The 13,548-nt window shown below is 46.1% G+C and overlaps 6 non-coding genes across 6 annotated transcripts; all 6 read right to left on the reverse strand.

Annotated features, from left to right (window-relative positions):
* Positions 1–650: 650 nt before the first annotated feature.
* Positions 651–841, reverse strand: LOC130322975 (U2 spliceosomal RNA). The gene has a single exon (XR_008868374.1). It is a non-coding gene; the product is annotated as a U2 spliceosomal RNA (small nuclear RNA).
* Positions 842–2,913: 2,072 nt separating this feature from the next.
* On the reverse strand, positions 2,914–3,104 carry LOC130322981 (U2 spliceosomal RNA). Its single transcript, XR_008868379.1, has one exon. It is a non-coding gene; the product is annotated as a U2 spliceosomal RNA (small nuclear RNA).
* A 2,088-nt stretch (positions 3,105–5,192) lies between these two features.
* Positions 5,193–5,383, reverse strand: LOC130322976 (U2 spliceosomal RNA). The gene has a single exon (XR_008868375.1). It is a non-coding gene; the product is annotated as a U2 spliceosomal RNA (small nuclear RNA).
* A 2,078-nt stretch (positions 5,384–7,461) lies between these two features.
* On the reverse strand, positions 7,462–7,652 carry LOC130322977 (U2 spliceosomal RNA). The gene has a single exon (XR_008868376.1). It is a non-coding gene; the product is annotated as a U2 spliceosomal RNA (small nuclear RNA).
* Positions 7,653–9,741: 2,089 nt separating this feature from the next.
* Positions 9,742–9,932, reverse strand: LOC130322979 (U2 spliceosomal RNA). Its single transcript, XR_008868377.1, has one exon. It is a non-coding gene; the product is annotated as a U2 spliceosomal RNA (small nuclear RNA).
* A 2,088-nt stretch (positions 9,933–12,020) lies between these two features.
* On the reverse strand, positions 12,021–12,211 carry LOC130322980 (U2 spliceosomal RNA). Its single transcript, XR_008868378.1, has one exon. It is a non-coding gene; the product is annotated as a U2 spliceosomal RNA (small nuclear RNA).
* Between the last annotated feature and the right edge of the window lie 1,337 nt (positions 12,212–13,548).

Raw genomic sequence — 13,548 nt, forward strand, 5'->3', positions numbered from 1 at the left:
CTAACCCTCTGTACTTTGGTCTATATTGATGCGGGACATAGACAGCCAGCTGATGACCAATCCATTAGTGCAATGGATGGCTGGAAGCATTTGTCTTTGCCTTTGCAATACCACAGAAGCAATGCATGGTCAATGTACAGCAATGACACACCTGTGTGAACAGCCAGGAGACCCCCCCCCCCCCCCCCCCCCCATGTTATGTTACATAGTTACATAGTTAGTACGGTCGAAAAAAGACATATGTCCATCAAGTTCAACCAGGGAATTAAGGGGTAGGGGTGTGGCGCGATATTGGGGAAGGGATGAGATTTTATATTTCTTCATAAGCATTAATCTTATTTTGTCAATTAGGAACATTCAGCACCCACCCGCTATCAAGGCAGCTGCCTATCATGTCATGCCCTACCTGCACAGGTGTGCTGGCTACTCAAATGATCCAATTAAGGAGGCCATTTAGTCAGCAGCAGCAGAAGTCCTGTGCCTGGACGCTCCAACAGCGGCCAGACACAAGCAGAAGCAGCAGAAGCAGCAGCAGCAGCACCACCTTTTGTTTTTTGGCTGCAGCAGCAAGGCCCACAGGGCTGGCTAGCTGGCTAGCCAGCAAGCAGGTAGCAATGAAAGTAGGAATCTTTCTTTTTAACCCTGTAAGGGGGTGGTGCACTGTACCCGAAGATACTGCCATATCGGGTCAATGCATAGGGCGACGGAAGCAAGCTTCGAAATCGGCCCCCGTTCTCAAAAATCCATTTAATATATGGTCCCCAGATAGGGGACGTATCAGATATTAAACTGATAAGAACAGATACTACACTTGATCTTAGCCAAAAGGCCGAGAAGCGATAACCGTGAAAGGGGCGGGCCCAACAAGGTCCCCTTCATGGGCACTATCACTGCTTGCTGTCAGGGAGGCTGCCAGACAATTTTCCATGCACACTCTGGGCTGGGGGGCAGTCAACCACCAGTACACACAGCAGAACCTAAACCCATACCATTATTGCTAAGCAGCAAGACAGGGGCCCATTGCACTCCCACGGGGCCTTTTTAAATGCAATCCATAACCCGGATTTGCCAGGAACCCTTCTTACTCCTCCTACTTGCATGTGACACTGGGCTTAGGATCTGCATAGGAAACACACACACAAGCACACACCTACCTTTGTTGCCTGCAGATGCCTCCTTGGCTGTCCCCAAACGGTATCAAACCAACACCCACGGGAAGCTGTAAGCATAGAGGACATGCCTGCACCCCATTGGACTTACCTGTGTGGGTTAAATCCGGGTTATTTGACAACCTATGGCGGTGATGGTTCTGCTCAGGCAGAGCAGTGCTGATGCTCCTCATAAAGCTGTCGCTGCTGTGAAGGTTCTAGGTGACATCACAAATCCCTATGGTTACATACACAACAAAGCTGGGTTGTTGTTGTTTACACTCTGCAAGGCCTGTGGAAGTGAGTGACATCATAGCACTGTAGTTCTGAGGGTTCTAGATGGATGCAACAATCTCCTGTTGCTTCTATGAAGGCCATAATAGACGACATCACCAAACAGCTCCATAGTCACATACACAGCAAAGGAGAGATGTTGTTTACACCTAGTGATGTCAGTGGTATTGAGTGACATCACAGCACAGTGCTAAGGCTCCTGGGCCTGGACACAGCAGCGGCTGCAATATCTCAACGGAGAATACGTTTATATATATGTGTGTGTGTGCGCGTATATATATATATATATATATATATATATATATATTTCTCCGCCGAAATCACTTTTAAACCCATTTCCACCTTTTTTTCCCTTCTCTTCCTCTTACTTTTTTTTCACGTTTTTTTACGTTTTTCTCCTTTTCGCCTCTTTTCTGGGCGTATTATTCTTCTTTTTCTTCTTTTTTTTCGTCTAATGCATACCCCATCAGTGCAGCAATGCTTATTCAATACCGCCAGCAGATGGAGACACTGGGGGATAATTTTCTAAGGATTTATACTGATTTTTCCTGTCTGAATTTGTCGCACAGAAAGTTGCAGGCCAAATATGTGTGACATTTCTGCGACTTTAGCTTCTAGAGCATTTTTACAACATTATACATAGGTGCTGAATACATAAAAAGCGACTGTTCAGCGACAGACAAGTCGCATCGGCTGAAAGTAGGCCAGAATGTCAGTCCATGTTGGAGCAGGTTTAGATACAGTCTAAAGTATAGATCTCAAAGTCTGTGCACAGAATTTAGCAAGGGCCTCGCACCTTCTGATGCATCAGGTAGGTGCACAATAGCATAGCCTAACCCTCTGTACTTTGGTCTATATTGATGCGGGACATAGACAGCCAGCTGATGACCAATCCATTAGTGCAATGGATGGCTGGAAGCATTTGTCTTTGCCTTTGCAATACCACAGAAGCAATGCATGGTCAATGTACAGCAATGACACACCTGTGTGAACAGCCAGGAGACCCCCCCCCCCATGTTATGTTACATAGTTACATAGTTAGTACGGTCGAAAAAAGACATATGTCCATCAAGTTCAACCAGGGAATTAAGGGGTAGGAGTGTGGCGCGATATTGGGGAAGGGATGAGATTTTATATTTCTTCATAAGCATTAATCTTATTTTGTCAATTAGGAACATTCAGCACCCACCCGCTATCAAGGCAGCTGCCTATCATGTCATGCCCTACCTGCACAGGTGTGCTGGCTACTCAAATGATCCAATTAAGGAGGCCATTTAGTCAGCAGCAGCAGAAGTCCTGTGCCTGGACGCTCCAACAGCGGCCAGACACAAGCAGAAGCAGCAGAAGCAGCAGCAGCAGCACCACCTTTTGTTTTTTGGCTGCAGCAGCAAGGCCCACAGGGCTGGCTAGCTGGCTAGCCAGCAAGCAGGTAGCAATGAAAGTAGGAATCTTTCTTTTTAACCCTGTAAGGGGGTGGTGCACTGTACCCGAAGATACTGCCATATCGGGTCAATGCATAGGGCGACGGAAGCAAGCTTCGAAATCGGCCCCCGTTCTCAAAAATCCATTTAATATATGGTCCCCAGATAGGGGACGTATCAGATATTAAACTGATAAGAACAGATACTACACTTAATCTTAGCCAAAAGGCCGAGAAGCGATAACCGTGAAAGGGGCGGGCCCAACAAGGTCCCCTTCATGGGCACTATCACTGCTTGCTGTCAGGGAGGCTGCCAGACAATTTTCCATGCACACTCTGGGCTGGGGGGCAGTCAACCACCAGTACACACAGCAGAACCTAAACCCATACCATTATTGCTAAGCAGCAAGACAGGGGCCCATTGCACTCCCACGGGGCCTTTTTAAATGCAATCCATAACCCGGATTTGCCAGGAACCCTTCTTACTCCTCCTACTTGCATGTGACACTGGGCTTAGGATCTGCATAGGAAACACACACACAAGCACACACCTACCTTTGTTGCCTGCAGATGCCTCCTTGGCTGTCCCCAAACGGTATCAAACCAACACCCACGGGAAGCTGTAAGCATAGAGGACATGCCTGCACCCCATTGGACTTACCTGTGTGGGTTAAATCCGGGTTATTTGACAACCTATGGCGGTGATGGTTCTGCTCAGGCAGAGCAGTGCTGATGCTCCTCATAAAGCTGTCGCTGCTGTGAAGGTTCTAGGTGACATCACAAATCCCTATGGTTACATACACAACAAAGCTGGGTTGTTGTTGTTTACACTCTGCAAGGCCTGTGGAAGTGAGTGACATCATAGCACTGTAGTTCTGAGGGTTCTAGATGGATGCAACAATCTCCTGTTGCTTCTATGAAGGCCATAATAGACGACATCACCAAACAGCTCCATAGTCACATACACAGCAAAGGAGAGATGTTGTTTACACCTAGTGATGTCAGTGGTATTGAGTGACATCACAGCACAGTGCTAAGGCTCCTGGGCCTGGACACAGCAGCGGCTGCAATATCTCAACGGAGAATACGTTTATATATATGTGTGTGTGTGCGCGTATATATATATATATATATATATATATATATATATATATATATATATTCTCCGCCGAAATCACTTTTAAACCCATTTCCACCTTTTTTTCCCTTCTCTTCCTCTTACTTTTTTTTCACGTTTTTTTACGTTTTTCTCCTTTTCGCCTCTTTTCTGGGCGTATTATTCTTCTTTTTCTTCTTTTTTTTCGTCTAATGCATACCCCATCAGTGCAGCAATGCTTATTCAATACCGCCAGCAGATGGAGACACTGGGGGATAATTTTCTAAGGATTTATACTGATTTTTCCTGTCTGAATTTGTCGCACAGAAAGTTGCAGGCCAAATATGTGTGACATTTCTGCGACTTTAGCTTCTAGAGCATTTTTACAACATTATACATAGGTGCTGAATACATAAAAAGCGACTGTTCAGCGACAGACAAGTCGCATCGGCTGAAAGTAGGCCAGAATGTCAGTCCATGTTGGAGCAGGTTTAGATACAGTCTAAAGTATAGATCTCAAAGTCTGTGCACAGAATTTAGCAAGGGCCTCGCACCTTCTGATGCATCAGGTAGGTGCACAATAGCATAGCCTAACCCTCTGTACTTTGGTCTATATTGATGCGGGACATAGACAGCCAGCTGATGACCAATCCATTAGTGCAATGGATGGCTGGAAGCATTTGTCTTTGCCTTTGCAATACCACAGAAGCAATGCATGGTCAATGTACAGCAATGACACACCTGTGTGAACAGCCAGGAGACCCCCCCCCCCCCCCCATGTTATGTTACATAGTTACATAGTTAGTACGGTCGAAAAAAGACATATGTCCATCAAGTTCAACCAGGGAATTAAGGGGTAGGGGTGTGGCGCGATATTGGGGAAGGGATGAGATTTTATATTTCTTCATAAGCATTAATCTTATTTTGTCAATTAGGAACATTCAGCACCCACCCGCTATCAAGGCAGCTGCCTATCATGTCATGCCCTACCTGCACAGGTGTGCTGGCTACTCAAATGATCCAATTAAGGAGGCCATTTAGTCAGCAGCAGCAGAAGTCCTGTGCCTGGACGCTCCAACAGCGGCCAGACACAAGCAGAAGCAGCAGAAGCAGCAGCAGCAGCACCACCTTTTGTTTTTTGGCTGCAGCAGCAAGGCCCACAGGGCTGGCTAGCTGGCTAGCCAGCAAGCAGGTAGCAATGAAAGTAGGAATCTTTCTTTTTAACCCTGTAAGGGGGTGGTGCACTGTACCCGAAGATACTGCCATATCGGGTCAATGCATAGGGCGACGGAAGCAAGCTTCGAAATCGGCCCCCGTTCTCAAAAATCCATTTAATATATGGTCCCCAGATAGGGGACGTATCAGATATTAAACTGATAAGAACAGATACTACACTTGATCTTAGCCAAAAGGCCGAGAAGCGATAACCGTGAAAGGGGCGGGCCCAACAAGGTCCCCTTCATGGGCACTATCACTGCTTGCTGTCAGGGAGGCTGCCAGACAATTTTCCATGCACACTCTGGGCTGGGGGGCAGTCAACCACCAGTACACACAGCAGAACCTAAACCCATACCATTATTGCTAAGCAGCAAGACAGGGGCCCATTGCACTCCCACGGGGCCTTTTTAAATGCAATCCATAACCCGGATTTGCCAGGAACCCTTCTTACTCCTCCTACTTGCATGTGACACTGGGCTTAGGATCTGCATAGGAAACACACACACAAGCACACACCTACCTTTGTTGCCTGCAGATGCCTCCTTGGCTGTCCCCAAACGGTATCAAACCAACACCCACGGGAAGCTGTAAGCATAGAGGACATGCCTGCACCCCATTGGACTTACCTGTGTGGGTTAAATCCGGGTTATTTGACAACCTATGGCGGTGATGGTTCTGCTCAGGCAGAGCAGTGCTGATGCTCCTCATAAAGCTGTCGCTGCTGTGAAGGTTCTAGGTGACATCACAAATCCCTATGGTTACATACACAACAAAGCTGGGTTGTTGTTGTTTACACTCTGCAAGGCCTGTGGAAGTGAGTGACATCATAGCACTGTAGTTCTGAGGGTTCTAGATGGATGCAACAATCTCCTGTTGCTTCTATGAAGGCCATAATAGACGACATCACCAAACAGCTCCATAGTCACATACACAGCAAAGGAGAGATGTTGTTTACACCTAGTGATGTCAGTGGTATTGAGTGACATCACAGCACAGTGCTAAGGCTCCTGGGCCTGGACACAGCAGCGGCTGCAATATCTCAACGGAGAATACGTTTATATATATGTGTGTGTGTGCGCGTATATATATATATATTATATATATATATATATATATATTTCTCCGCCGAAATCACTTTTAAACCCATTTCCACCTTTTTTTCCCTTCTCTTCCTCTTACTTTTTTTTCACGTTTTTTTACGTTTTTCTCCTTTTCGCCTCTTTTCTGGGCGTATTATTCTTCTTTTTCTTCTTTTTTTTCGTCTAATGCATACCCCATCAGTGCAGCAATGCTTATTCAATACCGCCAGCAGATGGAGACACTGGGGGATAATTTTCTAAGGATTTATACTGATTTTTCCTGTCTGAATTTGTCGCACAGAAAGTTGCAGGCCAAATATGTGTGACATTTCTGCGACTTTAGCTTCTAGAGCATTTTTACAACATTATACATAGGTGCTGAATACATAAAAAGCGACTGTTCAGCGACAGACAAGTCGCATCGGCTGAAAGTAGGCCAGAATGTCAGTCCATGTTGGAGCAGGTTTAGATACAGTCTAAAGTATAGATCTCAAAGTCTGTGCACAGAATTTAGCAAGGGCCTCGCACCTTCTGATGCATCAGGTAGGTGCACAATAGCATAGCCTAACCCTCTGTACTTTGGTCTATATTGATGCGGGACATAGACAGCCAGCTGATGACCAATCCATTAGTGCAATGGATGGCTGGAAGCATTTGTCTTTGCCTTTGCAATACCACAGAAGCAATGCATGGTCAATGTACAGCAATGACACACCTGTGTGAACAGCCAGGAGACCCCCCCCCCCCCCCCATGTTATGTTACATAGTTACATAGTTAGTACGGTCGAAAAAAGACATATGTCCATCAAGTTCAACCAGGGAATTAAGGGGTAGGGGTGTGGCGCGATATTGGGGAAGGGATGAGATTTTATATTTCTTCATAAGCATTAATCTTATTTTGTCAATTAGGAACATTCAGCACCCACCCGCTACCGCTATCAAGGCAGCTGCCTATCATGTCATGCCCTACCTGCACAGGTGTGCTGGCTACTCAAATGATCCAATTAAGGAGGCCATTTAGTCAGCAGCAGCAGAAGTCCTGTGCCTGGACGCTCCAACAGCGGCCAGACACAAGCAGAAGCAGCAGAAGCAGCAGCAGCAGCACCACCTTTTGTTTTTTGGCTGCAGCAGCAAGGCCCACAGGGCTGGCTAGCCAGCAAGCAGGTAGCAATGAAAGTAGGAATCTTTCTTTTTAACCCTGTAAGGGGGTGGTGCACTGTACCCGAAGATACTGCCATATCGGGTCAATGCATAGGGCGACGGAAGCAAGCTTCGAAATCGGCCCCCGTTCTCAAAAATCCATTTAATATATGGTCCCCAGATAGGGGACGTATCAGATATTAAACTGATAAGAACAGATACTACACTTGATCTTAGCCAAAAGGCCGAGAAGCGATAACCGTGAAAGGGGCGGGCCCAACAAGGTCCCCTTCATGGGCACTATCACTGCTTGCTGTCAGGGAGGCTGCCAGACAATTTTCCATGCACACTCTGGGCTGGGGGGCAGTCAACCACCAGTACACACAGCAGAACCTAAACCCATACCATTATTGCTAAGCAGCAAGACAGGGGCCCATTGCACTCCCACGGGGCCTTTTTAAATGCAATCCATAACCCGGATTTGCCAGGAACCCTTCTTACTCCTCCTACTTGCATGTGACACTGGGCTTAGGATCTGCATAGGAAACACACACACAAGCACACACCTACCTTTGTTGCCTGCAGATGCCTCCTTGGCTGTCCCCAAACGGTATCAAACCAACACCCACGGGAAGCTGTAAGCATAGAGGACATGCCTGCACCCCATTGGACTTACCTGTGTGGGTTAAATCCGGGTTATTTGACAACCTATGGCGGTGATGGTTCTGCTCAGGCAGAGCAGTGCTGATGCTCCTCATAAAGCTGTCGCTGCTGTGAAGGTTCTAGGTGACATCACAAATCCCTATGGTTACATACACAACAAAGCTGGGTTGTTGTTGTTTACACTCTGCAAGGCCTGTGGAAGTGAGTGACATCATAGCACTGTAGTTCTGAGGGTTCTAGATGGATGCAACAATCTCCTGTTGCTTCTATGAAGGCCATAATAGACGACATCACCAAACAGCTCCATAGTCACATACACAGCAAAGGAGAGATGTTGTTTACACCTAGTGATGTCAGTGGTATTGAGTGACATCACAGCACAGTGCTAAGGCTCCTGGGCCTGGACACAGCAGCGGCTGCAATATCTCAACGGAGAATACGTTTATATATATGTGTGTGTGTGCGCGTATATATATATATATATATATATATATATATATATATATATATATATTTCTCCGCCGAAATCACTTTTAAACCCATTTCCACCTTTTTTTCCCTTCTCTTCCTCTTACTTTTTTTTCACGTTTTTTTACGTTTTTCTCCTTTTCGCCTCTTTTCTGGGCGTATTATTCTTCTTTTTCTTCTTTTTTTTCGTCTAATGCATACCCCATCAGTGCAGCAATGCTTATTCAATACCGCCAGCAGATGGAGACACTGGGGGATAATTTTCTAAGGATTTATACTGATTTTTCCTGTCTGAATTTGTCGCACAGAAAGTTGCAGGCCAAATATGTGTGACATTTCTGCGACTTTAGCTTCTAGAGCATTTTTACAACATTATACATAGGTGCTGAATACATAAAAAGCGACTGTTCAGCGACAGACAAGTCGCATCGGCTGAAAGTAGGCCAGAATGTCAGTCCATGTTGGAGCAGGTTTAGATACAGTCTAAAGTATAGATCTCAAAGTCTGTGCACAGAATTTAGCAAGGGCCTCGCACCTTCTGATGCATCAGGTAGGTGCACAATAGCATAGCCTAACCCTCTGTACTTTGGTCTATATTGATGCGGGACATAGACAGCCAGCTGATGACCAATCCATTAGTGCAATGGATGGCTGGAAGCATTTGTCTTTGCCTTTGCAATACCACAGAAGCAATGCATGGTCAATGTACAGCAATGACACACCTGTGTGAACAGCCAGGAGACCCCCCCCCCCCCCCCATGTTATGTTACATAGTTACATAGTTAGTACGGTCGAAAAAAGACATATGTCCATCAAGTTCAACCAGGGAATTAAGGGGTAGGGGTGTGGCGCGATATTGGGGAAGGGATGAGATTTTATATTTCTTCATAAGCATTAATCTTATTTTGTCAATTAGGAACATTCAGCACCCACCCGCTATCAAGGCAGCTGCCTATCATGTCATGCCCTACCTGCACAGGTGTGCTGGCTACTCAAATGATCCAATTAAGGAGGCCATTTAGTCAGCAGCAGCAGAAGTCCTGTGCCTGGACGCTCCAACAGCGGCCAGACACAAGCAGAAGCAGCAGAAGCAGCAGCAGCAGCACCACCTTTTGTTTTTTGGCTGCAGCAGCAAGGCCCACAGGGCTGGCTAGCTGGCTAGCCAGCAAGCAGGTAGCAATGAAAGTAGGAATCTTTCTTTTTAACCCTGTAAGGGGGTGGTGCACTGTACCCGAAGATACTGCCATATCGGGTCAATGCATAGGGCGACGGAAGCAAGCTTCGAAATCGGCCCCCGTTCTCAAAAATCCATTTAATATATGGTCCCCAGATAGGGGACGTATCAGATATTAAACTGATAAGAACAGATACTACACTTGATCTTAGCCAAAAGGCCGAGAAGCGATAACCGTGAAAGGGGCGGGCCCAACAAGGTCCCCTTCATGGGCACTATCACTGCTTGCTGTCAGGGAGGCTGCCAGACAATTTTCCATGCACACTCTGGGCTGGGGGGCAGTCAACCACCAGTACACACAGCAGAACCTAAACCCATACCATTATTGCTAAGCAGCAAGACAGGGGCCCATTGCACTCCCACGGGGCCTTTTTAAATGCAATCCATAACCCGGATTTGCCAGGAACCCTTCTTACTCCTCCTACTTGCATGTGACACTGGGCTTAGGATCTGCATAGGAAACACACACACAAGCACACACCTACCTTTGTTGCCTGCAGATGCCTCCTTGGCTGTCCCCAAACGGTATCAAACCAACACCCACGGGAAGCTGTAAGCATAGAGGACATGCCTGCACCCCATTGGACTTACCTGTGTGGGTTAAATCCGGGTTATTTGACAACCTATGGCGGTGATGGTTCTGCTCAGGCAGAGCAGTGCTGATGCTCCTCATAAAGCTGTCGCTGCTGTGAAGGTTCTAGGTGACATCACAAATCCCTATGGTTACATACACAACAAAGCTGGGTTGTTGTTGTTTACACTCTGCAAGGCCTGTGGAAGTGAGTGACATCATAGCACTGTAGTTCTGAGGGTTCTAGATGGATGCAACAATCTCCTGTTGCTTCTATGAAGGCCATAATAGACGACATCACCAAACAGCTCCATAGTCACATACACAGCAAAGGAGAGATGTTGTTTACACCTAGTGATGTCAGTGGTATTGAGTGACATCACAGCACAGTGCTAAGGCTCCTGGGCCTGGACACAGCAGCGGCTGCAATATCTCAACGGAGAATACGTTTATATATATGTGTGTGTGTGCGCGTATATATATATATATATATATATATATATATATATATATATATATTTCTCCGCCGAAATCACTTTTAAACCCATTTCCACCTTTTTTTCCCTTCTCTTCCTCTTACTTTTTTTTCACGTTTTTTTACGTTTTTCTCCTTTTCGCCTCTTTTCTGGGCGTATTATTCTTCTTTTTCTTCTTTTTTTTCGTCTAATGCATACCCCATCAGTGCAGCAATGCTTATTCAATACCGCCAGCAGATGGAGACACTGGGGGATAATTTTCTAAGGATTTATACTGATTTTTCCTGTCTGAATTTGTCGCACAGAAAGTTGCAGGCCAAATATGTGTGACATTTCTGCGACTTTAGCTTCTAGAGCATTTTTACAACATTATACATAGGTGCTGAATACATAAAAAGCGACTGTTCAGCGACAGACAAGTCGCATCGGCTGAAAGTAGGCCAGAATGTCAGTCCATGTTGGAGCAGGTTTAGATACAGTCTAAAGTATAGATCTCAAAGTCTGTGCACAGAATTTAGCAAGGGCCTCGCACCTTCTGATGCATCAGGTAGGTGCACAATAGCATAGCCTAACCCTCTGTACTTTGGTCTATATTGATGCGGGACATAGACAGCCAGCTGATGACCAATCCATTAGTGCAATGGATGGCTGGAAGCATTTGTCTTTGCCTTTGCAATACCACAGAAGCAATGCATGGTCAATGTACAGCAATGACACACCTGTGTGAACAGCCAGGAGACCCCCCCCCCCCCCCCCATGTTATGTTACATAGTTACATAGTTAGTACGGTCGAAAAAAGACATATGTCCATCAAGTTCAACCAGGGAATTAAGGGGTAGGGGTGTGGCGCGATATTGGGGAAGGGATGAGATTTTATATTTCTTCATAAGCATTAATCTTATTTTGTCAATTAGGAACATTCAGCACCCACCCGCTATCAAGGCAGCTGCCTATCATGTCATGCCCTACCTGCACAGGTGTGCTGGCTACTCAAATGATCCAATTAAGGAGGCCATTTAGTCAGCAGCAGCAGAAGTCCTGTGCCTGGACGCTCCAACAGCGGCCAGACACAAGCAGAAGCAGCAGAAGCAGCAGCAGCAGCACCACCTTTTGTTTTTTGGCTGCAGCAGCAAGGCCCACAGGGCTGGCTAGCTGGCTAGCCAGCAAGCAGGTAGCAATGAAAGTAGGAATCTTTCTTTTTAACCCTGTAAGGGGGTGGTGCACTGTACCCGAAGATACTGCCATATCGGGTCAATGCATAGGGCGACGGAAGCAAGCTTCGAAATCGGCCCCCGTTCTCAAAAATCCATTTAATATATGGTCCCCAGATAGGGGACGTATCAGATATTAAACTGATAAGAACAGATACTACACTTGATCTTAGCCAAAAGGCCGAGAAGCGATAACCGTGAAAGGGGCGGGCCCAACAAGGTCCCCTTCATGGGCACTATCACTGCTTGCTGTCAGGGAGGCTGCCAGACAATTTTCCATGCACACTCTGGGCTGGGGGGCAGTCAACCACCAGTACACACAGCAGAACCTAAACCCATACCATTATTGCTAAGCAGCAAGACAGGGGCCCATTGCACTCCCACGGGGCCTTTTTAAATGCAATCCATAACCCGGATTTGCCAGGAACCCTTCTTACTCCTCCTACTTGCATGTGACACTGGGCTTAGGATCTGCATAGGAAACACACACACAAGCACACACCTACCTTTGTTGCCTGCAGATGCCTCCTTGGCTGTCCCCAAACGGTATCAAACCAACACCCACGGGAAGCTGTAAGCATAGAGGACATGCCTGCACCCCATTGGACTTACCTGTGTGGGTTAAATCCGGGTTATTTGACAACCTATGGCGGTGATGGTTCTGCTCAGGCAGAGCAGTGCTGATGCTCCTCATAAAGCTGTCGCTGCTGTGAAGGTTCTAGGTGACATCACAAATCCCTATGGTTACATACACAACAAAGCTGGGTTGTTGTTGTTTACACTCTGCAAGGCCTGTGGAAGTGAGTGACATCATAGCACTGTAGTTCTGAGGGTTCTAGATGGATGCAACAATCTCCTGTTGCTTCTATGAAGGCCATAATAGACGACATCACCAAACAGCTCCATAGTCACATACACAGCAAAGGAGAGATGTTGTTTACACCTAGTGATGTCAGTGGTATTGAGTGACATCACAGCACAGTGCTAAGGCTCCTGGGCCTGGACACAGCAGCGGCTGCAATATCTCAACGGAGAATACGTTTATATATATGTGTGTGTGTGCGCGTATATATATATATATATATATATATATATATATATATATATATATATATTTCTCCGCCGAAATCACTTTTAAACCCATTTCCACCTTTTTTTCCCTTCTCTTCCTCTTACTTTTTTTTCACGTTTTTTTACGTTTTTCTCCTTTTCGCCTCTTTTCTGGGCGTATTATTCTTCTTTTTCTTCTTTTTTTTCGTCTAATGCATACCCCATCAGTGCAGCAATGCTTATTCAATACCGCCAGCAGATGGAGACACTGGGGGATAATTTTCTAAGGATTTATACTGATTTTTCCTGTCTGAATTTGTCGCACAGAAAGTTGCAGGCCAAATATGTGTGACATTTCTGCGACTTTAGCTTCTAGAGCATTTTTACAACATTATACATAGGTGCTGAATACATAAAAAGCGACTGTTCAGCGACAGACAAGTCGCATCGGCTGAAAGTAGGCCAGAATGTCAGTCCATG

This window comes from Hyla sarda, unplaced genomic scaffold (assembly GCF_029499605.1).
Source record: "Hyla sarda isolate aHylSar1 unplaced genomic scaffold, aHylSar1.hap1 scaffold_2411, whole genome shotgun sequence".
NCBI lineage: Eukaryota > Metazoa > Chordata > Amphibia > Anura > Hylidae > Hyla > Hyla sarda.